Below are 19558 nucleotides of genomic sequence, written 5' to 3' on the forward strand. Positions count from 1 at the left end.
TCGCCGTAAAGTCGATCGGTCGTAAGTCGGATAGGTCGTAAGTCGACGAGGATCTGTATGTATCCCTTACTCATAGATTATCATTTTACTACACACAAAAGTTTGACTTTTAGCTGTGAAATTAAATATAATTTTATATTGTGATAGCTAACTCAAAAGGTCAAGGAAATAAAGGAAAATGAAGCAAAATTTTAAATGAACAACATGCTGGGTGTTTCTGTGTACATGTGTGAATATATTTTTGTACCTGTGTTAGTAATTTTTACAAAAAGAACGGCCATATTGATGTCATCTGAAGCTACAATTATCATGTATTTGTTTTAGACTAAAACACCCGGAAATCTTGTTGAAGTACATCTATTCAAGATCAGGTTACTTCATTTCCCATTGCAAATAGACAGAGCATGACATAAAATACCTTTTTAGCTTTGTAAAGCAAAATTTCAACATTTATATAACTATAACAAAAAGAAAATTCAAGCCTAAAAAAAGTTAAAATAGCGAAAAAAGCTAAGATTGCAATCATAAGGGAAATGTCTTTTTATAAAATAAATACAGAAGAAACAAAAGAAATACAAAGATAATTTTGATTTTATTCATTTTATCTCAAAGGATACATCTTAAGATTAAATTTTCTTTTCCTTTCAAATTATCTATTTTTTCGTTTTATTTTTATAGACTTGTTTATGTTATTTTTTCATTCAATTTCTTGTTATTTTCTATTTTGGATTGGTGTTGACATTCGTACTCAATTTTTCATTTCTTGATTTGTATATTGTTACTAGTTTAAAAAAATATATTTTATTTTTGTCTTGAAACGACTCAAAGGTAAATAAAATGAAAAGTAAGAAGAAAAAAATAAACACAACAAATATGTACAAATGAATAATAATATATCCCTGTACTCATGTTTATATACATAATTATCGACATATTTAGAAATGTCAGAGCATACAGTTTTGCGTGTAAATATATAAAACGACAGTGAATTTCAATGGCAGAATGTCACTAGCCTACACATCTATCAAATTAAAGTAAACGAACAGGCAAACATTTTCATTAATGAATGTATATATTCACTTTGAAACATACACGATCGTATATGCAAAATATAAACGTTCAGGTATATGCGTGTTTATGTACGCATACGCATATGATTAAAGGAGAAAACGGGCAAAAAATGCATTAAAGAAAAACAACTGCATAGAATTCTCCAAAAGATAGAAAAAATATATATACCACGATTAAAGAATTCTTTGTGATTCATTATGTAACGATGATTAAACACAAGGCTTATCGTTCATCTATAAGTGTACCATGATCGCCTCATTAGTATTTTACCATTAATTAAAGATACCATGGTGACGTCGTGTTTTGTTGGCAAAATAAATGTGGACAGGTTTCAATGCCCTGTCGAAATCAATAATCAATACACTTAATTTAATAAAAATGCTCTGTGGAAAATATAAACTTGGTGGTATATAGTTATCTGAGAAATGACTATTCCTTTACAAACTCGTTGCTTATTTCTACTTCCACTATTTTTGTGTTCATTCTTAGTTTTATATAGACATTTTTGATGCACCGTTTTTAACGGGACAAACACGGGTTCATAAAAATTTCTAGTAGTGGGAGTAACAATGGAATTTTTTCAATTTCTCGACAATGTTTACATACTTCATCAATGTTCATCAGCGTCAAATATACGCACACACTATACTCTGTGTGGGGGGTGGGGGAGCGCGCGTCTAAGCGTGTGCAAGTTTCTCGTGTCCCAGGGTTTCAGTTTCTCCCTGTCGAAGGAAATATCAGCCGCAGGAACTTCAAACGGCTCTCCATTTACTAGAGAATTACCCACACATTTTGGTTCCTGAACTATTCTCTGCAGCTCATATAAAAATGAGACATGTATCATGCAATGAAATTATAACGGATTATCTCTTGACTTAGTCTCGAGTGACGCCTTCTTAACTATTCCAAAGAAGGTTGATCCTCTATGCCTGCTCAAATGTTACTGAGATCGGCCCTTGTTGTCTACATCCACTTGCTTCGCCATTGGAGTTTTAGAAGTCGATGGTCATGTTCGCTTTGGATCCTCTTCTTTGACTTTACCGCTGTGGATGTCCCTGACAAAAGCTCTAAATATTAGACTGTATTACTCTCAGAGTTATTGGACCACTCAAGCCCTCCACCATCTCCATCTCTAGGATAGACCACGAGAGGAATATATAAATTTAATTAAAACATTTGTCAGAAATATCAAACTCTAAATTTGTAATTAATTCTTTATGCAGTTCTATATTTAAGAGATGTGGAATTATGTGCATTATTTACATTATTTATATTTGATGGATATTTGTCCTCATCTTGTTTGTTGTTAACGCAACGTTTCGGCTGATATAACGCAACGTGGATCTATTTTAAAACGGGGGCCACAGTTTTCATTAATGTTTTACGTAGTGTTTTTGGTACCGAAAGACTTTCAAACTTCGTATACTTATCTATTTTGTGTTATAGAACAGAAAAATATTTTTGTATTCGAATTTATTTCATGTAAAAAATTGTCTTATTTCGATAATTTCAACCAATCACTGACAAGTATTCAGTTGTTTATATTTACTCCTTTGGCTGGTTAAGCGGTGTAAAGCGTATTTAATCTCCATAGCTTCGTTTTATTTGCTTTTTTCATTTTAAATTTGCTTTTTTCATTTTCTTTTTTTTTCTTCGTTTTATTTGCTTTTTTCTTTTTAAATTTGCTGTTTTACCCTAACCCTAACCCTACGGTTAGGGTTAGGGTTAGGGTTAGCCTATAATAGAAAGGTTTATTAGCTACTGCCAATATGCTTCAGCCATTTTTTGACAAGGAAATAATAATTTTATCACCGATAGAATTGTTTCAGAATCGTTTGTTTATGTAGTCGGCACTTAATGTATATCGGCTGAATGGACGTCAGTGATTGGTTGAAATTACAGAAATACGACAACTTTAACATGGAATAATGTTGGATTTCTTTTTTTTTTTTAAGAAGACTAAGAGAAAAAGATGTTTTATATGACACATTCTACCAGTGTTCCAAGTTTCAAAGTGTTTCGTTAAGAAAATACTGTGGCCCCCGTTTTAAAATAGATCCCGCAACGTTTCGGCTGATATGTCTTGGAGAAATTTCGAACCTGGGTTCTCATTCCTAAGGTATTTTTCGGTGTTGTTATTATTATTCAGGTGACTGCCTGTAATCGAACTCGGAATCTTGGAGTTAGTAGCCCGCTCTCTTAACTACTACGCCATATGCCTGTGGTGCAGATATAAACAGCATTTGGGAACCGGTATTAAGGAAGGATAGGAGAATATTAGATTTATAAGCCCTAAAATTCACTCTATAATTGCTGCAGGCGTATGGCGTAGTGGTTAAGAGCGCGGGCTACTAAACCCAGATTCCGAGTTCGACTCTAGGCAGTGACCTGAATAATAATAATAATAACATCGAAAAATACCTTAGGAATGAGAACCCAAGTTCGAAATTAATACATCCAGGAATGCTAGCTGATTGTCTTTTTCTTTTTCCGTTGTGAACTGTATGGATGGATTTATTGAGTTCACATGATCTAGCAGCACTTGGACATCTTCCTGGTGGGGCCAGAGTATGAAGGTGTCATCAACATATCGCAGCCATAGGGTTGGTTTTAGTGGTGTTGATCCTAAAGCCAAATTCTCAAAGTATTCCATGTGTATATTTTGGCTATTATCGGTGATAATGGCGAATCCATAGCTAAACCCTCTTCTTGTCGATAGATATCAGTGTCCATACTGAAAAGTAATACAACACTTCGCAAATATTTCCTTCGAGTAAAACCACCAATGAAAGAGAATATGATTAAGAACTGCGTGTACTCCATCCCATGCAGCTGTGGTAGGTTATACAAAGGCGAAACATGTCGCCCCCTCAAAATAAGGGTAGACGAACATCGTAATGCTGTGACACGGGGAAATATTGATAAATCGGGTATAGCTGATCATGTAGGGAAAAATGGAGACCACCTCCCCCTGTGGGATGAAGTTAAAATAATAGACAGAGAACACCACTGGAAAATACGAAAACTAAAAGAAGCAGCACATATGATAAGACACAACAACCTCCTAAGCAGACCGAGTGCAGATATGAACAGCATATGGGAACCGGTATTAAAGAAGAATAGGAGAATATTAGATTTATAAGCCCTAAAATTCACTCCATAATTGGAGTGTCCGCAAAACACCTGATGAAGGCTGGAGGGTATATCAGCCGAAACGTTGTGTTAACAACAAACAAGATGAGGACAAATATCCGTCAAATATAAATAATGTATATAATTCTTTATGTAGTTCGGCTTTTATAATATGTATCTTTGTACGTACATATGTATTTAATAATATTATGGATGGATGGATGTGAGCGTGTGTGAGTGTGTGTGTGTATATTTGATAGTGTGTTTGTGTTTCCACGTAAACATGTCATTTCTAAGTGCTCAATACATTACGTGTTTATTATAATTGTATTTTGGTAAACTGGATCATTTCTTCATGCCTAAATATTTTATGCTGTCGGCTAACATTAACAATATGCACCGGTAAATCTGAAACAATGAAATGGGATAGTGCTCAACTGATATAAAAATGTTCAGCCGCAATGCGGGTAGCCACCGGCAATACCAACGAGAAGAACCTATAGGAAACTGCTACGGCATAGAGTGCTGACTCACGAAAGGCAAATTGCATGAAAGAAATATATTATACCAGATTGTTGTGTCCTCCACCCATAAAACACGTTCGAAACTTGCTTACTTCAACATAAAGACTCGTTCTTCCACTGCCACGTGGAAAACCGCAGCACAATGCAAATGCGTTATCAATCACAGGAAGCGGGAGTGCAAAAACACAGTACATGATCATAGACAGAGTATCACTACGCAAAACTGATTCAATGTCTATGATCCCTACTTCACAGAGATACTCTGCATTGTCCGTCGCCTTACCAATTCTAAATAAAATATTTGAGCTCATCTCAACTTGACGCCATGTATTAACTTGAAAGTAGATTCACTCTCAGATGCTTTATGGAAGCAACAAACATCACCGCCAGCACAACCAACAGTATAACCAACAACATTTCCAACTTCACCACAAGCAATACAAGCAGCTATGTGGTTGGTTAATTCTGAAGCAAAACCACTAAGTGTTACCTGTCAAAAAGAACGAACGTCATTGATAACACTACTAATCACAGCTTTTCACCGACACATATGACAAATAAAAGGCCCCATTGTTATATTTCGTTATTTTAGACTTACCAATCAGTACAGTTGACCAACGTCAGCCGCACAAAACTTTTACGTCTCAAGAAATAATCTACGTTATTTATATATCAGTTCATTCCTTACTAAGAATCGAATTCTACACCATTTGACTCATAATATTATTGTTATGTTGTTACGACAAATTAATAATGTAAGAAAAAGGGGTAACCTTCCGATCGCAACAACAAAGTGTTCAAACTGGGAAGTAAATGTTCATATATGGAGATTAGGTCCAGTCTCAATGGTTTCAAGGTAGTTGGTGAACGGTCCGACCCGTATGCAGCTCCGTCTCGTTCTAGTTCTATCCGCGCCAAGCTCCCGCTGTCCCCCCCACTCCCCTTTTTAACAGGAAGTACGAGATTACATGCCTTGATCGTTAACAGGAAGTGAACGAGGTTACCTGTCTCGTACTATCCTAACTTCCTGTATATATATTTAGTTATTCATACCAACGTTATTTCCCTTCTGCCAAGGAGTCTAGATGAGGCAATGGAATCTGGCACCGCATCCAGAGTGACGGCGGCGAGAACGGTCTTGTATCGTCACCTCAATGCCAAACACGAAGGATGCCGAGTCAGAGCTAAGTTACGCGCTGGGAAACGAGAAGGTATCAACGCAGCCAGATGGGCTCGCCATGTGGAGAGTCAGAAGGGCAAGAAGTCCTGCATTGGGTCTTTGACTGACGGGCAGGGACGCGGGATCTATGGACAGGAGGAGATGCAAAAGGCCCTTCACCAGCATTTTGCTCGGGTGTTCGGGGAGAGCGGTCCGCTTGAGCGTGGGGAGCCCTTAAGAGACTTCCTAGCTGGCGGGCCTCGACTCTCGGCGCGCGAGGCTGAATGCTGTGAAGGCCTGATCACTCCCGCGGAGGTAAGAGAGGTGCTGGCCGAGTGCGCTGGGGAAAAGTCTCCGGGACTGGATGGTCTGCCCTACGAGTTTTACCAAGCAATGCCGGACTTGTTTGGGGAGATTCTGGCAGGCGTCTATGCAAACTGGCAGCAGAATGGGAGAATTCCCAGTTCTGTGACGCTGATACAGAAGGACCCAAGCAAGGGGGATAGCATTAGTAACTATAGGCCCATAACTCTACTCAACGTAGAGCTAAAGATTTTGGCCAAGGTGTTAGCTAAAAGGTTGACGGCGGTCGTGGAGAAGCTTGTCGGGAAGGCACAGACCTGTGCAATCCCAGGCAGGTCGATCCAGGACAATCTTCACCTTCTCCGCTACACCTTAGACAGGGTTGGGAAATTAGCCGGCAAAGGAGGGGCAGTGGTCCACTTAGACCAAAGTAAAGCATTCGATAGGGTCGAGATGCGAGCAGGACAGTGAAACTGTCCAGCACGCTCTCGTACATTGTCGGAAGCTCTCCGGCTTGATGATTTACGTGGAACACCTGTTGTCGGCTGAGTCTATGATAAAGATGATACCGCCAACTGGACTATCAAAGGAAGGTGAGGCTTGTTTTCTCTGTACGGTAGCAGTATTGAAAGAGTGTATATGGAGGACGAGAATGGAAGGCATAGTGACAGGGTCCTACATATCCAGCCCTGGATTGCTGTTCTACTTCAGATATCACCTGAAGAGCAAGATAGGGCTGGAAAAGAGAACCCTGTCTGAGAAAGTATATGAACGAAGATGGAAGGAAGTAGTGAAAAAGGTGGGTGTAAGTCACCCAAACTAATCATTGTGAAAATAAAAGGCAAACTGCTGGGCCTTATAGGCTGCCGGGTTGAAAAACCCAATCTCCCCTTCTTTTTATAGACATACATGTGTGTAGGTGTATGTATGGGTATGTGTGTGTGTGTGTGTGTGTGTGTGTGTGTGTGTGTGTGTATGTATGTATGTATGTATGTATGTATGTATGTATGTATGTATGTATGTGTATATATATATATATTTATATAGATGTGTGTGGGTATGCATGCATATGTATGTCTGGATATTCAAAGTCATCGTTTTTTAAATTTTATAAAAACATCGTAAAAAATTTTTAAAAAGAACTCATACATTTTGTACATTTGTTTGTATTTGTCTTTGTATCATCTATGTAAATTAGATCCGTAGTGATCATAATAAAAATTTCATTTCCCTTCTGCCAAACGGTCGTTGACAAACGTTTATCTCGCCACCTTCGGAAAATATAGGGTAAGTTCTCACCCTTCATTATCTTATAGGTATACGTAACAATGTTACTTGTAAGTGAACCTGACGTTTGACTAATCTTTTTACCTGCATTTCATTTTTTTTTTCTGGTTCCTGTTATAACAGCTTTCATGTCATCTGATATGCGCTTCAGCTGGTACGTTTTAGTCTATTGTTATTACATAATCTTTAAGTCAACAAACCAGCACTTACATCAGCATATAACACTGTTCCTCTTGCATGCCTGCATAATTTCATATTATAAAAGAGAAGCGGGTCTCCCTCTATTTTTCCGTCACGACATCTATTAGAATGATGGAAAGAAGGGAGGAATCAAAATATACGTCACAATGTATTTTAGATAGAGGGGAGGAGAAAAAGTTATTGTTGAGAGAGAAATACAATGAGAGAATCTGTGTGTGAAAGGCAGGCAGGCAGGTAGGTAGGTAGAAAGATAGATAGAAAGATAGGCAAGACGTAAATATTGTTGTCACTATAGCAACTAACAAGTTTTGATTAAAAAGAGGTAATTTTAAGTACAAGTCTGCCAACACAACTCAACAGAGCTTAAAAAAGACTTTCATTATATAGTATACATATTTTTGTGTGTGTGTGTGTATGTATTTCTGTATGTGTTTGTATGTTTCTGTTTGTCTTTCAACATAGAGACAACGCAATGCAACGCGGTTTCAAGACAAGACTTTCACCATATAACAATATTTGGTGGGGCGGGGATGGGGTTAGTTTGTGTGTGTGATAGATAAGTTTCTTTATTAGCCACACAAGGCCGAGCACAGAGGGGACATAATACAATGTAGAGCTTTTCTTTTCAAAAATAGAAAAAAAAAGGAGAAAACTAAAATTCCAATCAAAATGAATCTTGAGAAAGAAATAAAGATAGATAGATTGTTGTCACCATAGTAACTAACGAGGCTTTCACTATATAACAGTCTACTATTAAAAGAAGGTACTCTTACTCTCTTTACTCTTTTACTTGTCATTTGACTGCGGCCATGCTGGAGCACCGCCTTTAGTCGAGCAGATCGACCCCAGGACTTATTCTTTGTAAGCCAAGTACTTATTCTATCGGTCTCTTTTTGCCGAACCGCTAAGTTACGGGGACGTAAACACACCAGCATCGGTTGTCAAGCGATGGTTGGGGGACAAACACAGACACACAAACACACATACATATATATATATATACATATATACATATATACGACGGGCTTCTTTCAGTTTCCGTCTACCAAATCCACTCACAAGGCTTTGGTCGGCCCGAGGCTATAGTGGAAGATACTTGCCCAAGGTGACACGCAGTGGGACTGAACCCGGAACCATGTGGTTCGTAAGCAAGCTACTTACCACACAGCTACTCCTACGCCTGCATGATTAGCAAACATTTTCACCGGTAATGTGGCGACAGATAAAGATCTAGTAATCACTAAACATTAGTTTTGGTCTTCTTTTGCAAGCTTGATATTTTTGTTTTTCAAGTTCAGGATTGATAATTTTTGTCGTCTGCCTTTTGACTTCGCAATCATATTCTTTGATCTCAAGCTTACTTTTTTTTTCTCTCTTTCATATAGCATTATGTATAGCAATATCATTACGTTCATTTCGGTTTTAACAGATCTTATACTTTAACATTACTTGGATTAAAAATTATTGTGTGAATCTTATGCAATCAGAAATTCCTTCTTTTTGATATTTTGGTCCCTCGCGGCTCGACTTGGCTGTTTTGACATAGCCGTAGAATGTTCCTCTTATCAAAAATGCATTTAAAGCGATTTTGTAGATCTCAGGGATCGGACTGGAATTTTTGGTGTGCCTGTAAGAAAACAGATAGAAATTATCTAGTGCATCAAAAACGCAATTTCGTAACATGTATATGTTTTAAGCATTGAAGATTACGATTCTACAAAAGAAAAAAATTCATCTTGCCCCCGCTCTTTCACAGCTTTGATTTTCTTTTAAATTCCTTTTTATGTTTTTAGATTTATGTTTTGAACATCTGAGGTGCAGAACTTAAAGCTAAAAAAAAAATTAAATGCATCAAATCTGAAAAATAGTAGAAAAAAAGAGCGAATCCACTCTAATTTAAAAACATTATTTTATTTTATTCTTAGTTTATTTCTGTATTAGCAGAATCATAGTTTACGATGCTTAACACTTACACAGCCGAAATAATTATAGTTTTTGACGCTCTGTATAATATCCGATTCCCCTCTATAGAAACGCTAAATTCTTGTATCATTTGGTTTTCAGTAAGCATTTCAGACAAACTTACCTCGGAGATTTAACACACACAAATCGTCAGCAACAAAAAGCGATCAAGAAGTACAGAAACTGAACTATTATTACGTCACCTTAAATGTAACAAAAATGAACTTGGGAACAACGCAGTGTTTGCAACGTATACTTTTCGTAAAGAGATCTTATAATGAGTTCGAGTCTGACAGTCGGAAGAGAAAAGAGGCACAGAGAAACTAAGCAGCCTTAGTAACCAACTGCCAACTGCAGCATGCAACAACAGGAGTCAGTAGCAATGGTACTGAAATAAAAGACACGGATCTTTTTTAAAACGGGGGCCACATTTTTCATTAATGTTTTACGTAGTGCTTTTGGTACCGAAAGACTTTCAAACTTCGTATACTTATCTATTTTGTGTTATAGAACAGAAAAATATTTTTGTATTCGAATTTATTTCATGTAAAAAATTGTCTTATCTCGATAATTTCAACCAATCACTGACGTCCATTCAGCCGATATACATTAAGTGCCGACTACATAAACAAACGATTCTTCGTTTTATTTGCTTTTTTCATTTTAAATTTGCTTTAACCCTAACCCTAACCCTAACCCTAACTCTAACCCTAGGGTTAGGGTTAGGGTTAGAGTTAGGGTTAGGGTTAATTGTTTCAGAATCGTTTGTTTATGTAGTCGGCACTTAATGTATATCGGCTGAATGGACGTCAGTGATTGGTTGAAATTACAGAAATACGACAACTTTAACATGGAATAATTTATGGATTTCTTTTTTTTTTTAAGAAGACTAAGAGAAAAAGATGTTTTATATGACACATTCTACCAGTGATCCAAGTTTCAAAGTGTTTCGTTAATGAAAAATGTGGCCCCCGTTTTAAAAAAGATCCAAAGACACTAACTTTTATCAGCTGTATTAACTGGTATGAACTTCAGATTCCAAACTATTTTAATTTAACCAAAAAATTCCATTGCAGAAGAATCATTAGATAAATTCACTTCAAATTTATTTCGTGAAGTGTTAAAGTTTTCGGCACTCAACTATGGTCACTGGTACACATGAAATTAATTCAAATTTAAAGTGAATTTAATAGTTTTGTGTGTTTATAAGCAGTCCTTCCACAATATAACGTTTTAAGCTTTAAATGAGGTCTGTGTGAGATCAAGTTTACTTACCAGGCACGTACAACTCCAGAATCCGAAAATTGTTTTTAGCTCGTGCGTAAAATTACATTTTTCTCTCAGTAAAGAAAATAACACGCAATATTTTTTATAAAAACTCTGAGTATACTTGCATACGTGGTAATAAGACAAAATGTAGTCGTGACAATTTGCATGTAAATTTACAAATAATATATAAGGTGCATTCCAGAATTCTTTAGACTTTTCTTCAGGAGAGGCTCGGGTAATGCCTGTTCTAGTGGTTCCACCACATTCTTTTATAGAGGGTTGGTAAAGGCAGAATGTGACGATACCTTTGGGGAAAACCTAGGTTTCGATGATAATAAGCTGGCCAGTCTGTTCGAACGTACATTCGGGCCAAAGATCCTAGACAATTTTCAGAAATCTCTGGCATGGCAGTGTTACCGAGGAGCCTTATCTATCCAGGACATGCTCACAAAGCATGGTGGCCACGACCCATCGACCTGTCCAAGATGTGAGTGAGATAGGGAAACTGTCCCGCACGCTATTGTTCAGTGTTTGGAGGTGTTAAACGTGTAGGTTTATACTGAACAGCTGTTGTTTAAGTGCAGGAAGAGTACAGCTATCGGCTGAGTCTATAGTAAAAATTGACCCGTCCGATTTCATATCGAAAGAAGGTAAGAATTGTTTCCTCATTGTAGTAGCAATTGCGAGAGAGGTGATTTGGGTGACGAAATTGAAAGGGTTAAACTCAGGCATCTTCATCTCTGGCCCTGAATTGGTGAATTACTCCACCTTTCATCTTAAAAGGAAAATAGAACTAGAAAAAACATTCCTGACTGTGAAAATGTTCGAAAATCGATAGAAGAATGCAGCACGGGTGTTGTGTATGAATGTAACCTCATGAATGCGAGACAGGACGTATCCCAGGTATCAATGGTGAGGCAGGAGTTGTGGGGTCCGAATTAAACCCGCCCCCACTCCATCCGTTACGTCTTCCGGTCTGTCCTATCATTCGATTTTTTATATTTTCATATTTTGTGAATTTTTAATCTCATATTTGTTATAACCATTCGATCATCTGACCCCAAATCAGATTGTGATGTCCCCTTCTATGTTGTTACCTTGTGGGAAATAAAAAATCTACTTTTCTTCGGGAGAAGCTTTTTGTCTGTTGAATTGCTTTTGTGAGGTTTTGATTGTTGTGCGCTGCTTTGCGGCAGTTTGTGTGTCTACGGTTGTTTGTTCTTTCTCTTCTCGTAAGAGAAGAGATAGCATGGCAAAGGCATGTCTGTGGAAGACTATAGCTTCTCAGACATATCGTCATCTGTGGAGGAGTTGTTAGAGGCGGTCTGAGAAATGGACAATAAACTGAAAGCAAATAAAAGGAATTTTGTCGATGTTTCAAAATGTCGAGAGACCGAATTAAATATCGAGGAATTCGGAAGACATGAAAATAAAATGAATCGAGATGGTTTCGAGGTAAAGCTGTCCCTACCCCCGCAAGAGATACGAAACAGGATAAAAGAGAAAACAATGCATCGAACCTTTTCGATAAGCAAAGGTAAAATAAATATTGTCACTACAGAACAGGTAGAAAAAGCGCTGAGGCCAATATGGAAAGATATCGTATACCTGACAAGAGGCTCGATGTTTGGTGTAGTGGAGGTGAGGTTTTGAGATGCAGTATCAGCGAGAAAACAGGCGGCGGCAACTACCAGGAGTAAAGAAGTGGTGATTTTGCCCACCTACCGAGAAATGTGAACTACGAGAATCAGCGTCAAAGAGATCCCACCATAAATTGATGTGGCCTGGGTGGCAGACGTTGTCCTCCTTGGAAATGAGGACAGCATAGGGGTTCCCCAGGCCACAAAAAAGATAGCGTAAATTGGAAGGGACAGACGCTGAACCTGATAGTACAAGGATCAAATGTGACTTTGGAAAAAATCACTGAGTCAATAATAATGGATGAAACAATAATGACAGCCAGGGTCGAAGGCAGCGTTCCAAGCTGCTGTAAATGTGGCCCTTCAGGCCACATTAGAGCAGACTGCACTACAAACATCAAAAAAGCAGAAGAGAAACAACCAAACAATATGGAGGAGGAAAAAGAGAAACCAGAGAGTCCCAGAAAGGAGGAGGAAGTGACAGAAACAGAGGATAAATGGGAAAAGGTCACAGGAAGAAAGAGGAAGAAGGCAAGTGATCCGAACTGTAAACCCCAATCCACACCCACACACCCTCTCAGACCCACCCTCCCCCTGCAGACACCAAGCCTACCCATTCCCATCAGACACAAAAACAAAAAAAGAAGTCAAATACACACAAAGAAGTTCAAAACCCCTCCTCCAAGTCAAAAAAGAGGAGAAAGAAATGTAAAGCCTACATAATATATGGATATAATAATGAGTTGTTAAATGAAGTGTTGTCATGGGACGATGGAAAAGAAGTTGTAACTGCTGGATTTGATAATGCTATGGAGTTTCACAGGTGTGTGCTACCAACTAAAGAACAGGAGGAAATAATACATACGTATAAAGAGGGTTACAGTTCTTGGGAGTTGGATGACGACTGGGACTTACTTCCAAGTTTCACAACTTATGACAGGCTATTGGAAGAAATTGGCTTCGACATGTTAGAAGGATCAGGTTTTAAAAGGTAGAAAATGAGGCTGCTTGTAAGTGGGTTGAGTAGTTCCATTTCCATTTTTCATTTTCATTTTTTGTTCATATTGTCATAATTTTAATTTTTGTTATATGTCCCACATGTTTTGTTTTGTCCCATCTTTGTGCACACCTTGTGGGCAATAAAGAAATCACTTTTCTTTAAAAGCACTTATGACGGTTCTAGATTATTGTAATTTTATTAGATCATTACTATACCTCTAAAAAGCCGACCTACCAACTTTTGTTGTTCTAGATTCAAGGAGATGGCTGTAACAGCACTTTGAACACCCTCTATTAAACACTGCTTGTCACAGTTAACTAATTTGCAGAATGCAGTCAGAACGTGAAAACAACTTGGAAGCAAAAATGCTACAGAAACTTATGAAATACTCCAGACTGGTTATGGATTAACTTGTATGAGCCGAACATCTGTTTTTCACAGGCACAAGAAGCCAAGCGAAGCAAGTCCACCAGGAAGCTCATAATGATCCCCTGTTTCGACAGTGAGGGCATCATCTACATCTACTGGCTTCCTTCTGGTCAAATGGTCAACAAAGAGTACTTTGTGGGGGTTTTGAAGAAGTTCAGGGAGAGATTTCGCCACAAAAGGCCAGAGCGCTTGTACCGGGACAATGCACCAGTTCACAATTACATCCTGGTATCCCACTTCTTGACAGAGATGGGCATCAAAACTGCCCCTCACCCTGCCTACAATTCAGAACTTACTCCCTGTGGCTTTCGGTTGTTCCTCAAGCTGAAGAAGATGAGGCAGTGACAAGTATACTGGACACTTCACATTTTGGAGGACTTTCGTGGGTCCTTCACGAAAGTGGCTGGAGCACTCACAAGTGCCTTGGAGTCAGACGATTGTACCTTGAAGTAGATTAGAGTTTTGTACTTCTTTGAAAGTAAGAAATGATTCTCCTGAGAAAATCTCAAAGCTTCTACAATTCACTTTGTCTCTCAAGCATTTTGGAGTTATTCACAACATTATAATGGAAACAACATAGTTGTTGATGCCATAAGAACTTTCTAAACTTTTGAGAGAACCTGAAATAATTCTTTTTTGGTAGTATCTCGAAGCAAACGCATAATGCAAGAAATAATAGCATGTAAATATTGAAGTGAAAAAACACCTTTTTTGATAGAAAAAATATTTACATGCTATTATTTCTAGCATTTTGTGTGTTTCAAGATATTTAAAAAAAGAATAAGAACATGGTTGCTTTCACCACACTGAAATATTTATTGCTATGAATAAAAACATGTTTCACGATTCGTAAGAATCAATCCCAGTGCCTATGTTTTTTAAGCCTGGTACTTATTCTGCCAGTTTTTTTTTTTTTTGTTGATGAACTACTAGATTACGGGGTTATAAACACACCAGCATCAGCTGTCAAGCGGTGCTGGGGGTGACAAACGTGTGCACACACACACACACATACCTTGCATCTGGCTTCTTTTAGTTTCCATCTACCAAACCCACTCACAAGGCTTTGTTTGGCCTGAGACTATAGTAGAACGTACTTGCCCAAGGTGCCATGCAGTGGAACTAAAACCAGAGCCATATTGTTGAAAAAAATACTTCTTACTGCACAGTCTTTTCACTAATTTGTAAAAATGCTACTTTTCACTAATTTGAAAATAAGAAAGTAATGCTGTGTATTTACCTTATTTTAAAGACTTTACCAGTGTGATTGTGCAGTCACAGATTAAGATTACAAACAGCTTGCTTTATATCTTTGATTTCATTCCACAGTTAAAATCGTTTACATCTTGATGTAAAGTCAAAATAGATAACTAGGAAATGTGACAAAGACTATTCCTTTCAGAGATGTTGTCTCCAATGACTGCACATTCACTACTACCTGTGTGGAACTTAACACTATCTAAAGAATCGTTTTAAAATAAATTATATTAAAAACAGTTTTTGTTACTGGAGGCAACATTTTGTAAAAACTACATAGTTATGGAAAGTAAGAAAGAACCCTTACGATGGTAATAAAAGAGTGATTTAAATCAAAATAGACGGATTAATGGAGAATCTTGCCTCACAATATAGAAACATTTATAGTTTTCTAATATATTTCTAACCATCAAAATAACTGTGAAATTTCCACTGATACTGTTAGTATACATTATTATCTTGCTTGCTTCAGTCAGTGGGCTGTGACCATGCTGGAGCACTATCTTGAACGTTTTAGTTCAGTCATGGGAAAACTGTGGCTTATAGGATTTTTCTGAATAGCATTCCTAATGAAAAATTACCTTAAAATTTTTTTAGTAGCACAGCTTACCTGATGATGAGTTACATCTCATGTGGCCTGCTTCTCAAAACAAGTTGCCCATGCTTGGTTTAGTTGATTACAGCAACTTCAGTGCTTACATATGTAACACTGAGGCTTATTCTATTGGTTCTGTTGGTCTTTTTTTTTCTGCCAAACCACTAAGTTACTGAGATGTAAATAAATCAAGATTGGTTGTGAAGCAGTGAAAGACAAGTACAATGGCACACATACACACACACATAATTATATATACACCATAAACACACACACACTCATAGGTATATATGTATGTATGTATGTCATTCAGTTTTAAGTATGCATGTATGTATGCATGCATGTAAGTATGTATGTATGTATCTATCATTTTGCTCAAGTCAGTCTCTTGTTACTCTGAATTACTCTACAATTACCCCTTGTAGCTACACAGGATCTTTAGACAATACGTATTGGTAATTGATGGGAGTTGCACATCTATAGAAGATCCTGTGCACTTACAGATGAATTTCAACTCAGAGTAGCAAAAGACTCATTGACCAAAATAAAATATATTATTAATCTCTACTATGATATTAAGTACTCTTTTTCCAACAGTTAACACTACATGTATATATATATATATATATATATATATATATATATATGGGTAAATGTATTAAATTTAATATTTTTTGTCTATCACCTTACTTGCTTGCTTGCTTGTCCTTACATTTACTCCACTACCTGCTCAAGCTTAAAATCTATTGAGCACTATGAAGTGTATTCTATATGGAGAATATCTCTCTCATCTATATATATATATGTATATATGTGTGTGTGTGTATCTATATATGTATGTATGTGTGTGTGCATCGGTTTTCTCACATGAAATTATTTTCTCAATTCCTGAACAAAACAGAACTTCTTGATAATGAATGATAGCTTACAATAATAATATGGTGTTAGTGATAGAACAACTTGAATCAGTGATTTTTTGAGTATGGACAAACTATAACAGTAGGAAAGTACAATACAATATAGAATAGTGGGGGTGGGTAAGTAGTAGTAGTAGTAATATCTTTCATATTAATTTGTAATCTTTCAAAAGCCTGGATGTACAGAATATTAGAAAAAAGTATGAGACACTCTTGGCTCATTATTATTATAATGATTATCATTATTCTCATTATTATTATTATTATTATTATTACTATATCAACTAAAGCTCATAATGATATTTTCTGTTTAGCAGGTTCTTGTTATAGAACCAGAAACCAAGGTAACGTATTTTGTGATAGAAAATTAAAAAAAAGAGAAAGTCTTAATAATGTGCAAATAGAAAAATGTTAATGAAAATTTAATGAAAACTAAATATTTTAAAATGATAGAATTTAAATATATTATAAAGCAAAATAAAATTTTGGAAAATGGAAATATGAATGAATAATAGATTAGGAAATTAATATAGATATAAAATAAATGAATGTTGTATAATAATGATGAGAAATTATAATTGAACTCAATCTTTATAAATTTTGAAGTTAGAGAGCAGGAGGAAGAAATGGAGGATGAAGTCAAGCTATATATACTTACTTTTAACTGGTTGTTTTATGAAGGAAGTGAAAGTATGTTGCAGCTGAAGTGTGGACACTGAATGAAGGTGAGTGTTTGGTAGAGAGGTGAGAGCATTAATTAACTTATTAATCATTAAATGAGGAATGAATATAAAATGACAGGAGAAACTAATTTAGCAACAAGTTTGACTTAATAGACCTTACACTTAAACAAACACGTGCAAACACACATGCACATATACATCCGCACAGATTTACATTTAAGTGTATACATACCAATATATTTGTGTATATGTGTGTGAGTAAATGTATGTGTTTGTGTGTCTGGAAACACAGATATGAAATGAAAAACGTATATGTATATATACACACACATACACATTTACATATAATTATATCACCAACACAGTTTTAACGTCTATTCTTCCATGCTTGCGTGAGTCAGGTGAGAATTAGTTGTGGCAGACTTTTCTATGTCTGAATGCCTTCTAGATACCAACTTCTTCCCGTTTCCAAAGAGGTATTAACTTCCCACACATGATTATGCAGGAGACTAATAGCACCAGCTGGATGAGTCTTTGAGCATTTATACTTTGAGTGTAGTATAATATTTATATATATGTCAGTTTTTGACATTAGAAGGGGCATCAAGCCATAGAAACCATACCAAAGCTGTCAGTGGAGCTCAATGCAGTCATCCAGTTTCTTGAGTCCTGCAATACTACTATGGACAATAGATGTTAAATGATGATAATCATCATCATCATACCATCATTTTATGTCCATTTTCCAAGCAGGTATTACTTAGACAGGTTGTCACTGTCTTGGTCAATTCTTATTCAGAGTTTGTATCCTCCTAACAAGTTAGAGAACTTCTACTCATACATTCCATTTTGAAGGCCCTTTCTGGGGAGCAATCTCTTTACAGAGTATACTAGGTGCATTTTATCATAACACCAACACTAAAGAGGGTGTCATGTTCTTTGACTACACTAAACAGTGTTCTCCATTTTGTTGTTTCTGTTTGTTTACAAAGCACTTTACAGAGTGCACTTGTGCACTTCATGTATTTTATTACACTTCCTGCACTTTCAAGCAGCACAGTATTACATATGAGAAGATACACATGCATACACATATGCATTCACACATAAATGACATCTCATTCTGACAACTTAGCCTAAAGTTATGCCTAATTGAGTTAACCTATAAGCAAAGGTGTTCCAGTAATTATCATCATTTTGAATGGTTTTATTTTCAGGCATGGTATATCCATTCTATTTTTAATAGTTCTGATGGAGATTTGCTTGTTTTATCTAGCAGGTGGAGTGCTGATTTTGAGCAGTGATTTGTAACATGGGGCATATGCCCCACTAGTGGGGCCTGGGAAAATTGTGGTGATGAGTAGGACCCAGAATTTTTTCTTTTATTTTTGTGAGACATGGAATTGTAAAAAGCAAATTATACCTATGTTTTTTCCAACCACCAGCGGGGAATTCGTTTTTCTGGCAAGTTATAATGGGGCCTGAGAGTAAATAGATCAGGAAACACTGATTTAGAAGCTCTATCATTGACTTGGGGCTTTAAAGTTTAAATCTCATTTCAATGGCCTCTGCCTGGGATGTAGCCAGCCTACTTACGCATAACATTCCTTCTTTGGACACTAAACTCTGCTTGAGAAGACCTGTTGAGGCAAGTGAAATCGATATCAAAATCGAACTAAATCTGTAGACTGGCACCCATGCCAACGTCTCTTCATTCAACACTAAACTCGGCTTGTGAAGACCTGTTGGGGCAAACGAAATCGTGATGGCACCTGTACCAGTAGATCACTAAGAGCACCATCCAAGCGTGATCGTTGCCAGAGCACCAGCTGTCTGACTTCTGTGCCTGGGGCACGTAAATAGCAACATTTGAGCATGATCATTACCAACGTCACCCCTAACACTTGTGCCAGTGACACGTGAAAAGATATTCGAGTGAGTTCATTGCCAGTACCGCTGGACTGGCTCCTGTGCAGGTGGCACGTAAAATGCACCATTTCGAGCGTGGCCGTTGCCAGTACCTCCTGACTGGCCTTTGTGCCAGTGGCACGTAAAAGCACCCACTACGCTCTCGGAGTGGTTGGCATTAGGAAGGGCATCCAGCTGTAGAACCTCTGCCAAATCAGATT

At 37.1% G+C, this 19558-nt stretch overlaps 1 long non-coding RNA gene across 3 annotated transcripts; it reads right to left on the reverse strand.

Annotated features, from left to right (window-relative positions):
• Positions 1-647: 647 nt before the first annotated feature.
• Positions 648-15117, reverse strand: LOC106883808 (uncharacterized). 3 transcript variants are annotated; one of them, XR_008264178.2, is made up of 4 exons: positions 10915-14700; positions 8839-9304; positions 7687-7777; positions 648-781 (listed from the first exon to the last, which is right to left on the reverse strand). It is a non-coding gene; the product is annotated as an uncharacterized LOC106883808 (long non-coding RNA). The 3 variants fall into 3 exon arrangements; XR_016241880.1 differs by lacking the exon at positions 648-781 and having other exon boundaries at positions 7229-7777; positions 10915-14694; XR_016241881.1 differs by lacking the exons at positions 648-781; positions 7687-7777 and having other exon boundaries at positions 8292-9304; positions 10915-15117.
• Between the last annotated feature and the right edge of the window lie 4441 nt (positions 15118-19558).

Source organism: Octopus bimaculoides, chromosome 5 (genome assembly GCF_046866305.1).
Source record: "Octopus bimaculoides isolate indiv1 chromosome 5, ASM4686630v1, whole genome shotgun sequence".
NCBI lineage: Eukaryota > Metazoa > Mollusca > Cephalopoda > Octopoda > Octopodidae > Octopus > Octopus bimaculoides.